We start from the raw sequence: 11,637 nt of genomic DNA, 5'->3' as shown, positions 1-11,637 counted from the left end.
CTGTAATCCCAGCTATTCGGGAGGCTGAGGCAGGAGAATTGCTTGAACCCGGGAGATGGAGGTTGCACTGAGCCAAGATCATGCCACTGTACTCCAGTCTGGGTGACAGCGCAAGACTCCATCTTAAAAAAAAACGGGGGGGGTGGATTGAATTCCCAGGTCCCCTTTCACTTTTCCAAGTCACATCCGATTCCCAAATGAAGTAAGCTCCTAAATCTTGTTACAAAATCCCAATTTAGGAAGAAGAAAGAGCCCACTGACTGTGGTCACTTTCTGGACACAACAGCACACCTAAGCTCTGGTTCATTAGTAAAGATCGCAAAGAAAAGAACAGCCTGTTTGGTAACTTTTTTCTTTTCCTCTAAAACTTTGTGGTCCATGCCCTCCACTCTTCAGTTTTTAAATTATTTTCAGGCTGACGGCCACCAAACATATGAGGAGCAGACATAAAAACTATCTTCTTGCTACTTCTAGAAGTACACCAAATGGCCAGGCGCCATGGCTCATGCCTGTAATCCCAGTACTTTGGGAGGCTGAGGCAGGTGGATCACTTGAGCTCAGGAATTCAAGACCAGCCTGGGCAACATGGTGAAAACCCATCTCTACAAGAAATACAAAAATTAGCCAGATGTGGTGGCACACGCCTTTAGTCCCGGCTATTTGGGAGGCTGAGGCAGGATGATTGCTTGAGCCCGGGAGGTGGAGGCTGCAATGAGTTGTGGTTGCACCACTGCACTCCAGCCTGGGTGACACAGTGAGACCCTGTCTCAAAAAAAGAAAGAAAAGAAAGAAGGGAAGGAAGGAAGGGAGGGAGGGAGGGAGGGAGGGAAGGAAGGGAAAGAAAGAAAGAAAAAGAAAGAGAAAGAAAGGAAGAAGGAAAGAGAAAAGGGAAAAAGAAAGAAAGAAAAAGAAAGGAAAAGAAAAGAAAAAGGAAAAAGAAAAAGACAAAGAAAGAAAGAAAGAAGAAAGAAAGAAAAGAAATGCATTCAGTATGGGTCCATATGCCCACCAATAGCCATCGACAGGAATTGTCAAGGCAGTGTTATTTCTGATAACCACAAACCGGAAACTAACCAATTATCAATAGGACAGTGAATACATCGACACAAAAGAGTTCTACTCAGCAATGAGAACGAGCTGCCTACAGCTTCACATCACAGTTTGGCTGATTCTCCCAAGCACAATGTTAAGGATGGAAGCCAGACACAGAAGAGCACACACCATTTGGTCCCTTTGATATCAAGTTCAAAACTAGACAAATTGTATCTACGGTTTTAGAGGCGTGGAGACTGGAAGAGAGTACAAGGGGTTATCCTAGGGGACCGGTTGTGCTCTGTTTTTGATCTGGGTACTGCTTACATGAGCATATTAACTTCGCAAATTATATCAAGTGTATGATTTATGTAGTTTCTATAGGTGTATTATTCTTTAACAGAAAGTTTACATTGGGCCAGGCCCAGTGGCTTATGCCTGTAATCCCAGCACTTTGGGAGGCTGAGGAAGGCAATAGCTTGAGCCAGGGAGGTCAAGGCCACAGTCAGCTGTGATTGCACCACTGCACTCTGGCTGAGGTGACAGGGTGTGACCCTGTCTGATATGGTTTGGCTGTGTCCCCACCTAAATCTCATCTTGAATTGTAGTTCCCATAATCCCCACGTGTCATGGGAGGGACCTAGTGGGAGGTAATTGAATCATGAGGGTAGGTACCCTCATGCTGTTCTCGTGATAGTGTGTTCTCACGAGATCTGATGGTTTTTGTTTTGTTTTGTTTTGTTTTGAGACAGAGTTTTGCTCTTGTTGCCCAGGCTGGAGTGCAATGGCGTGATCTTGGCTCACCACAACCTCTGCCTCCCAAGTTCAAGCGATTCTCCTGCCTCAGCCTCCCGAGTAGCTGGGATTACAGGCAGCACCACCATGCCTGGCTAATTTCGTATTTTTAGTAGAGATGGGGTTTCTGCATGTTGGTCAGGCTAGTCTGGAACTCCTGACCTCAGGTGATCTGCCCACCTCAGCCTCCCAAAGTGCTGGGATTACAGGTGTAAGCCACCATGCCCAGCTATCTGATGGTTTTACAATGGGTTTTTCCCCATTTGCTCGGCAATTCTCCTTGCTGCTGCCATGTGAAGAAGGATGTGCTTGCTTCCCCTTCCACCGTGATTGTAGGTTTCCTGAGGCCTCCCCAGCCATGCTGAACTGTGAGTCAATTAAACCTCTGTCCTTTATAAATTACCCAGTCTCGGGTATGTCTTTATAGCAGCATGAGAACGGACTAATGCTGAGACGCTGTCTCAAAAAATAAATAAAATAAAATAAAATAAATACAAAATATAAAAAATAATTAAAAGTTTACATTGAAAAACTAGCCTAGAAAGAAGGATGGTTTTATTTCCTTGATATTAATATTTGTAACAAAATTGCTATGAATTTCCCTCTAAAAAATGTGCCTTTCAAATAGACCTCTGGAATATAAAGAGAAAGAATAATCTTATATATAATTTCAGGGAGCAGTTTTATACCTTACTTTAACATATAATTTCAGGGAGCATTTTATACCTTACTTTTTATGCCTTACTTTAACATCTACCTGAAATAGTCTAAAACTCCTTTGTGTGATGCCCACCAGAATTTACTCCTAAGTCCTAAAAAGAACAGTTCGTGAGTGAATTGGCTTGTTGGTGGTACATATTTTACTTTTTTGCAGTCTTCTTTGATAACAAACGTTCTATTTTCTCTGCATGAAGACAATGCTACTGAAAACGCACATGCCCCATGCAGTGGAGCATTCCTGCAGAGCATAATGAGTGGGACGCTTTGAGCCCCTGCTGGCCCATCTTTGGGGGCACTGTCACTCTCTAGGCTAACAGCAGAAATTTGCAAAACAAGGATTTGCTTATTTCTTTATTCGGAACAAATTGTTCTCTGAGCCGAGGTAATTGGATTGTATCGAAATCAAGGCTGTTCTGGTGACGGCATCAATGCTGTGCTCTAACCACAGTTGACGTGCACAGCCCAGGCGAGTGTGGAAAGGGACCATGGTTTGGTGGGGACAGGGTGCAGTATTGAGACTTCTGGGCTTTTTTTAAATCTAAATTTTTTTTTTTTAAGTTTTAAAAGATAATTTAGAAGCCAAATTTAAAAAAAACCATATTGTATGATTCCACTTTTATGAAATGTCCAGGAGAGGGAGATCCAGAGAGACAGAAAGTAGGTGAGTGGCTGCCAGGGCCTGGGGGATATGGGAGTGTCTACTAATGGATATGAGATTTCTTTCTGGGATGATGAAAATGATCTGAGATTAGTGGTGATGCTTGTACACTTCTGTGAATACACAAAAAAGCTGCTGAACTGTACAGTTTTTGTTTTTTTTTTTTGGACACGGTCTCACTCTGTTGCCCAGGATGGAGTGCAGTGGTGTGATCATAGTTCACTGCAACTTCAACCTCCCCGGCTCAAGCAATCCTCCCACCTCAGCCACCCGAGTAGCTGGGACCACAGGCTCACGCCACCACACGCAGCTAATTTTTGCATTTCTTGTAGTGATGGGGTTTCACCATGTTACCCAGGCTGGTCTCAAGCTCCAGGTCTCAAGAGATCCTCCCACCTCTGGCTCCCGAAGTGCTGGGAGTACAGGCATGAGCCACTGTGCCCAGCCTGAACTGTACACTTTAAAGGGGTGAATTTTGACCGGGTGCGGTGGCTCACGCCTGTAATCCCAGCACTTTGGGAGGCCAAGATGGGTGGATCACCTGAGGTGGGGAGTTTGAGACTTGCCTCACCAACATGGAGAGGCCCCATCTCTACTAAAAATACAAAATTAGCCAGACGTGGTGGCGCACTCCTGTAATCCCAACTACTTGGGAGGCTGAGGCAGGAGAATCGCTTGAACCTGGGAGGCATAGGTTGCTGTGAGCCGAGGTCACGCCATTGCATTCTAGCCTGGGCGATGAGAGTGAAACTCTGTCTCAAAAAAAAAAACCAAAAAAGTGAATTTTATGGTATGTGAATTACATCACAATTTAAAATGTAAAATTGTTCTGGGTGAATGTGGTGGCTTGCACCTGTAATCCCAACACTCTGGAAGTCCAAGGCAAGAGGATCACTTGAGGCCAGGAGTTTGAGACCAGCTTGTACAACATAGTGAGGTCCTATCTCCACACACACACACACACACACACACACGCAGTTTGCAGGCATGGTGGCACATACCTGTAGTCTCAGCTACTCAGAAAGCTGACGTGGGAGGATTGCTTGAGGCCAGGAGTTCAAGCCTGCAGTGACCCGTGATCGCACCACTGGACTCCAGCCTGGACAACACATTAAGACCCTGTCTCTCTAAAACAAAACAAAACAAAACAAACAAAATTCTTCCCAAGAAACTGGATTGAAAGTAATATAGATAATGCAAGCTCAAGCAAACCACAAACAAATGTCAAGGCTAACATTTCTGTCTTTATTGCAAGCTCATCATCAGCCACACAACAAGCTAACAGAGATCTGGCAAAAAGTTAGCAAAAATAATTAACATTATCAAGAAAAATAATTGAATTATTGACATCTTTTATCATTGGACCTCAAGCAAAGCATACATTATACGTTAGATACTATCAATTGTGTTTAAAAATCATGTGATCCTCAATACCAGATCACACAAAATTTCACTCAACTTAATGACAAATGTTTAACAGTGTGTTAAACAGCATGTTTTGCAATTCCGTGTTTAACACAGAAGTTTAAAAAAAAATTAGAAAACACTGTCTTCCTACCACAGTAAAACTGGTTAAAATAGCAAATAGGAAACACTATGGCAAGAAATTGAAATGCATTCTTTTGTAAGAAAATCTATTGGAAGACTCAAAGAAGATGTGGCTGGAGATTTGAAGAAACCATTATTACATCAAATCATGCAGCGTGGGAGGTTTGAGTACAGTTGGGTGAAACTGCAGATATTTCTAGCATGTTCCAGCTTGTGGTATTTGCAAAATTCTGTTTCAATAATGAAATTCATTAGGAGCTACTTTTTGTGAGCCACTGAAAGAAAGATGTGTCAGAGGAGTCAGCCTCAACCATAAATTACCTTTTAAAAAATGGATATTTTATAGAAAACCTAGCTAAGTATAACCATTGTTGGAGCAGCCATTTTGATTAGAATGCTAAAATGATTCCAGAGAAAACGTATAGAGATGTCACCACGTGTGAAATCCAAGTACTGCACCGTTATTAGGCAAGCTGTTGCGGGAAAGAAATGGAAGGGGATGGAGGAAGATGGAGACTGGAGAGCGGGGGAGGCTGGGTTGTTTAATGCCAACAGCCATTCCTCGGCTCCAGCTGATTGATTCCTTGCAGGAACACAGGCAAACACTGCCAGAGATCCAGATTTTTAAAGAGAAATCACCTGATTTTTAAAACCCAAGAGACAGGAACCCAAAATTGGTCTTTTGAAGAGCAGTCTTCTCTCTCTCTCCCCATTCGTGTTTTGCTGTAGAATGATAGGCTAGTGGTAATCTTCTGACTTCTTCAGGAAGGTTATACAATGGAGTTCATTTTAAAACACTTTGGGAGGCCACAGGGGGAGGATCACTTGATGCCAGGAGTTGAAGACGAGCCTGGTAACAGAGAGAGACCCCCATCTCTGCAAAAATTTAAAAATTAGCTGGGCATGGTGGTGAATACCTGTAATCACAGCTACTCAGGAGGCGGAGGTGGGTGGATTGCTTGAGCTCAGGAATTTGAGGTTGCAATGAGCTATGATATATACATGATATATATATATATGAGATATATATAGGCTGGGTGCAGTGGCTCACACCCGTAATCCCAGCACTTTAGGAGGCTGAAGTCAGCGGATTGACCTGAACTCAGGAGGTAGAGACCAGCCTGGGCAACATGGCGAAACCCCATCTCTATTAAAAATACAAAAAAAAAAGTTAGCTGGGCGTGGTGGCAGGTGCCTGTAATCCCAGCTACTTGGGAGGCTGAGGCAGGAGAATCACTTGAACCTGTGAAGCAGAGGTTGCAGTGAGCCGAGGTCACACCACTGTATTCCAGCCTGGGCAACAGTGAGACCCTGCCTCAAAAAAAAAAAAAAAAAAAAAAAAAGAAGACTGAAAAAGAGTAAAAAAGGAAAAATAAATAAACTTGGATTCACATCAAGAGAAAATTTATTCATCAAATTTCAGTAAAAACTTCTTCAAAATTGGTGGATGTGACTGAAAAATATGATTTAGTAAGTGCATGCTGTATTTCTTTTATTTGAATTCATGCTTCTCTGTGAGATAGCTTAAATATTATACATATACAGAGTATACATACATTTATTTAGTATATATATTTATTTCATGAGAATAAAAGGATTTAAGAACTATTAATGATTTAAATGCTTATCAGGCAAGATAAAGAAATAAAGAGCATCCAAATGGAAAGAGAGGAAGTCAAACTATCTCTGCAGATGACATGATCCTGTATCTAGAAAACTGTAAAGTCTCAGCCAAAAAGCTCCTTCAGCTGATAAACAACTTCGGCAAAGTCTCAGGATACAAAACCAATGTACAAAAATCACCAGCATTCCTATACACCAACAACAGCCAGCAAGAGTCAAATCAGGAACTCAATCCCATTCACAATCGCCACAAAAAGAATAAACTACCTAGGAATACAGCTAACCAGGGAAGTGAAAGATCTCTGCAATGAGAATTACAAAACCCTGCTCAAAGAAATCAGAAATGACTCAAATAAATGGAAAAACATTCCCTGTTCATGGATAGGAAGAATATCATTAAAATGGCTATACTGCGCAAAGCAATTTCTAGATTCAACGTTATTCCCTATTTTTTTTTTTTTCTTTGAGACAGAGTCTCGTTCTGTCGCCCAGGCTGGAGTGCAGTGGCGCGATCTCGGCTGACTGCAAGCTTTGCCTCCCGGGTTCACACCATTCTGCTGCCTCAGCCTCCCAAGTAGCTGGGACTTCAGGAGCCTGCCACCACGCCCGGCTAATTTTTTGTATGTTTAGTGGAGACGGGGTTTCACCATGTTAGCCAGGATGGACTTGATCTCCTGACCTCGTGATCCACCCGCCTCGGCCTCTCAAAGTGCTGGGATTACAGGAGTGAGCCACCGCGCCCGGCCAATTCAACGTTATTCTATCAAACTTCCAATGACATTCTTCATAGAACTAGAAAAAACTATTTTAAAAATTCTTATGAAACAAAAAAAAGAGCCCGAATAGTGAAGGCAATCCTAAGTAAAAAGAACAAAGCTGGGGACATTACCCTACCTGACATCAAACCATACTACAGGATTACAGTAACCAAAACAACATGGAACTGGTACAAAAACAGATGCATAGACCAATGGAACAGAATAGAGAGCCCAGAAATAAGGCCACACACCTATAACCATCTGATCTTTAACAAAGCTGACCAAAAAAAAAAAAAAGCAATGGGGAAAGGACTCCTTATTTAATAAATGGTGCTGGGATAACTGGCTAGCCATATGTAGAAGATTGAAACTGGACCCCTTCCTTACACCATATACAAAAATTAACTCAAGATGGATTAAAGACTTACATGTAAAACCTCGAACTATAAAAACCCTGGAAGACAACCTAGGCAATATCATTCTGGACATAGGAATGGGCAAAGGTTTCATGAAAAGATGCCAAAAGCAAAGCCAGGTGTGGTGGCTCATGCCTGTAATCCCAGCACTCTGGGAGGCCAAGGCAGGCAGATCACTTGAGGTCAGGAGTTTGAGACCAGCCTGGCTAACATGGTGGAACCCTGTCTCTACTAAAAATACAAAAATTAGCTGGGTGTGGTGGTGGGCACCTATAATCCCAGCTACTCAAGAGGCTGAGGCAAGAGAATCACTTGAGCCCAGGAGGCAGAGATTGCAGTGAGCCTAGATCACACCACTCCACTCCAGCCTGGGTGACAGAGCAAGACTCTGTCTTAAAAAAAAAAAAAAAAGAAAAAGAGATGCCAAAAGCAATTGTAACAAAAGCAAAAATTGACAAATGGGATCTATTAAGCTAAAGAGCTTCTGCACAGCAAAAGAAACTATCATCACAGTAAGAAGACAACCTAGAGAATGGGAGAGAAATTCTGCAAACTATACATTGGACAAAGGTCCAATATCCAGCATCTATAAGGTACTTAAACAAATTTACAAGAGAAAAAACAAACAACTCCATTAAGAAGTGGGAAAAGGGCTTGAACAGACACTTCTCAAAAGAAGATATAAATGTGGCCAACATGAAAAAAAGCTCAACATCACTGATCATTAGAGAAATGCAAATCAAAACCATAAGGTACCATCACACACCAGTCAGAATGGCTATTGTTAAAAAGTAAAAAAAAAAAAAAAAAAAAAAAACAGATTCTGGTGAGGTTGCAGAGAAAAGGGAACGCTTATACACTGTTGGTAGGAATGTAAATTAGTTCAACTATTATGGAAAGCAGAGTGGAGAATCCTCAAAGATCTCAAAACAGAACTACCATTCGACCCAGCAATCCCATTACTGGATATATACCCAAAGGAATATAAATCATTCTACCATAAAGACACATGCACTGGAATCAATCTAAATGCCCATCAGTGGCAGATTGCATAAAGAAAATGTGAAATATTATGCAGCCATAAAAAAGAACAAGATCGGCTGGGCACGGTGGCTTACGCCTGTAATCCCAGCACTTTGGGAGGCTGAGGCGGGCGGATCATGAGGTCAGGAGATCGAGACCATCCTGGCTAACACAGTGAAACCCCGTCTCTACTAAAAATACAAAAAAAATTAGCCGGGTGTGGTGGCAGGCACCTGTAGTCCCAGTTACTCAGGAGGCTGAGGCAGAATGGCGTGAACCTGGGAGGCGGAGCTTGCAGTGAGCCACTGCACTCCAACCTGGGCGACAGAACGAGACTCTGTCTCAAAAAAGAAAAAAAAAAAAAAGAACAACATCATGTCTTTTGCAGGAACGTGGATGGATTTGGAGGCCATTATCCTTAGCAAACTGACACAGGAATAGGGAAGCAAGCACGGTATATCCTCACTTATAAGTGGGAGCTAAACGACGAGAACTCATGCACACAAAGAGGGAAACAACAGACGCTAGGGCCTACTTGAGGATGGAGGGAGGAGGGAGAGGAGCAGAAAAAATAATTATTGAGTACTAGGCTTAATACCTGGGTGATGAAATAATCTGTGCAACAAACCCCTGTGACACGAATTTACCTATATAACAAAACTTCACATGTATCCCAAACCTAAAATAAAAATTATTTTAAAAAGACACAAACACGTGTATGTTCATTGCAACACTGTTCACGGTAGCAAAGACATGGAATCAACCTAAATGCCCATCAGTGGTAGACTGGACACAGAAAATGTGGTACATATACACCATGGAACATTATGCAGCCATAAAAAGGAACAAGATCATATCCTTTGCAGGAATGTGGATGGAGCTGGAGACCATTATCCTTAGCAAACTAATGCAGGAACAGAAAACCAAATACTGCATGTTCTCACTTACAAGTAGGAGCTAAATGATGAGAACACATGGACACACAGAGAGGAACAACACACATTTGGGGCCTATAGGAGGGTGGTGGGTGGAAGGAAGTAGAGGATCAGAAAAAATAACAAATGGGTACTAGGCTTAATACCTGGGTGATGAAATAATCTGTATAAAAAGACCCCATGACATGCATTTACCTGTGTAACAAACCTGCACATGTACCTCTGAACTTAAAATACAAGTTTTAAGAAGTAATGAAATTGCTTATTTGCTTTTTTTTTTTTTTGTAGAGATGTGGTGTTGCTATGTTGCCCAGGCTGGTCACAAGCGATCCTCCAGCCTTGGCCTCCCAGAGTGCTGGGATTACAGGTGTAAGCCACCATGCCCAAATTGGACGATCCTTTAAAATATACGTCTTGTGTATATTTTGTAATGTGCAATATATTATCCCAATAGTACATGTTGGTTGAACCATATGAAATTGCCTTTTTTGTAGGTTACAAATGGTAAAACATTAGCAATTTCAAATGGCTCAACATAACATATAATTCATAAGTGAATATATGTTAGGGGGCAGGCACACATTTTTTAATTTTGTATTTTTTTGAGACAGTCTCACTCTGTTGCCCAGGCTGGAGTGCAGTGCTGCAATCATAGCTCACTGCAACCTTGAACTCCTAGGTTCAAGCATCTCCCACCTCAGGCTTCTGAGTTGCTGGGACTATAGGCACACACCACTGCACCTGGCTAGCTTTTTAATTTTTTGTTGAGAAGGAGGTCTCTCTCTGTTGCCCAGGCTGGTCTCAAACTCCTGGGCTCAAGGGATCCTCCTGCCTCAGCCTCCCAAAGTGCCGTTATTACAGGCGTGAGCTACCATGCTCAGCTACATTTTTTAAGTGAGAGGGATACATGATCAAAACCCTGGAGCTCTTAGGTTTGAGACTTTTAGTTAATTCATGTAATTGCAACAATCAGAGAGCTAAGGAGGCCCCAAGCTCACCATATCCTTGCTATCAAAAATGTCTGACCCAGAGTATATGTGATTCCATTGCTAGCCATAGCTAAAGTGCCTTGTTTTGTATTTGCACTAAGCTGGCCAGATTCTAAGTAATTTAGAATTAATGTAATGTAAAACTATCATACAGCATATATCAATTAACTTTTTTGAGCAGGGTCTCTTTCTGTCTCCCAAGCTGGAGTGCAGTGGTGTGATTTCGGCTCACTGCAGCCTCAACCTCCCCAGGCTCAGGTGATCCTCCCACCTCAGCCTCCCAAGTGGCTGAGACTACAGGCACGTGTCACCACGCCTGGTGAATTTTTTGTATTTTTAGTAGAGAAGGGGTTTCACCATGTCCAGGCAGGTCTCGACCTCCTGGACTCAAGTGATCCACCTGCCTCGGCCTCCCAAAGTGCTGGGATTACAGGGGTGAACCATCTCACCTGGCACACGCAGCATATTTTAAACTGTGGAGGTTGATGCCATCAGAATTTGGACTATGTTTGGTTTATTTAGGATAAACTCATTATTGGACCAGGCTTTATTTGTCAATAAAACTGATTTATCACAAAAACTCAACAAAGTCAGATGTGATTATTTAGTTTTTATCTCAAGCATCACATGAAGGAGTGAGGATAAGACTTCTAGCATTTTTCTGCGAAAAGCCAGCAAAATTCGGGGTCATCTTAAATCCTTTCTGAAATTCACCCAGGTTTAATTGTTTTTAAGTCTGAAAAGATGTACTTTAAACAAGTAAAAGAAACAATAAAATACAATTTTTAATTTTTAAATGAAAAAGTAGCCAAATTGTTCAAAACACAAAAAAGTAAACATTTTAAAAGAAAAAAAGGCCCAGAAAAGAAAAACACACAAAAAAGGAATTTTTCAACAGACTGAAGCCATAAAACACAACTGATGTTTGTTACCTTTAGACAAAGGAAAGGGGGAAGAGCAGAATGTGATTTTACTTTGCAATGTGTACTTTCTATAGTGTTTGGATTGCTGAAAGTATTTCCATCCATTACTCCTACTTTTTAATATATTGGGCCTAGTATGGTGGCTCATTCCTGTAGTTCCAGTGCTTTAGGAGGCCTAGGTAAGACGATAGCTTGAGGCCAGGAGTTCAAGAGCAGC

The sequence above is a fragment of the Pongo pygmaeus genome, chromosome 22, assembly GCF_028885625.2.
Source record: "Pongo pygmaeus isolate AG05252 chromosome 22, NHGRI_mPonPyg2-v2.0_pri, whole genome shotgun sequence".
NCBI lineage: Eukaryota > Metazoa > Chordata > Mammalia > Primates > Hominidae > Pongo > Pongo pygmaeus.
The sequence above is the reverse complement of the archived record's forward strand: the minus strand, read 5'-3'. Positions refer to the sequence as shown.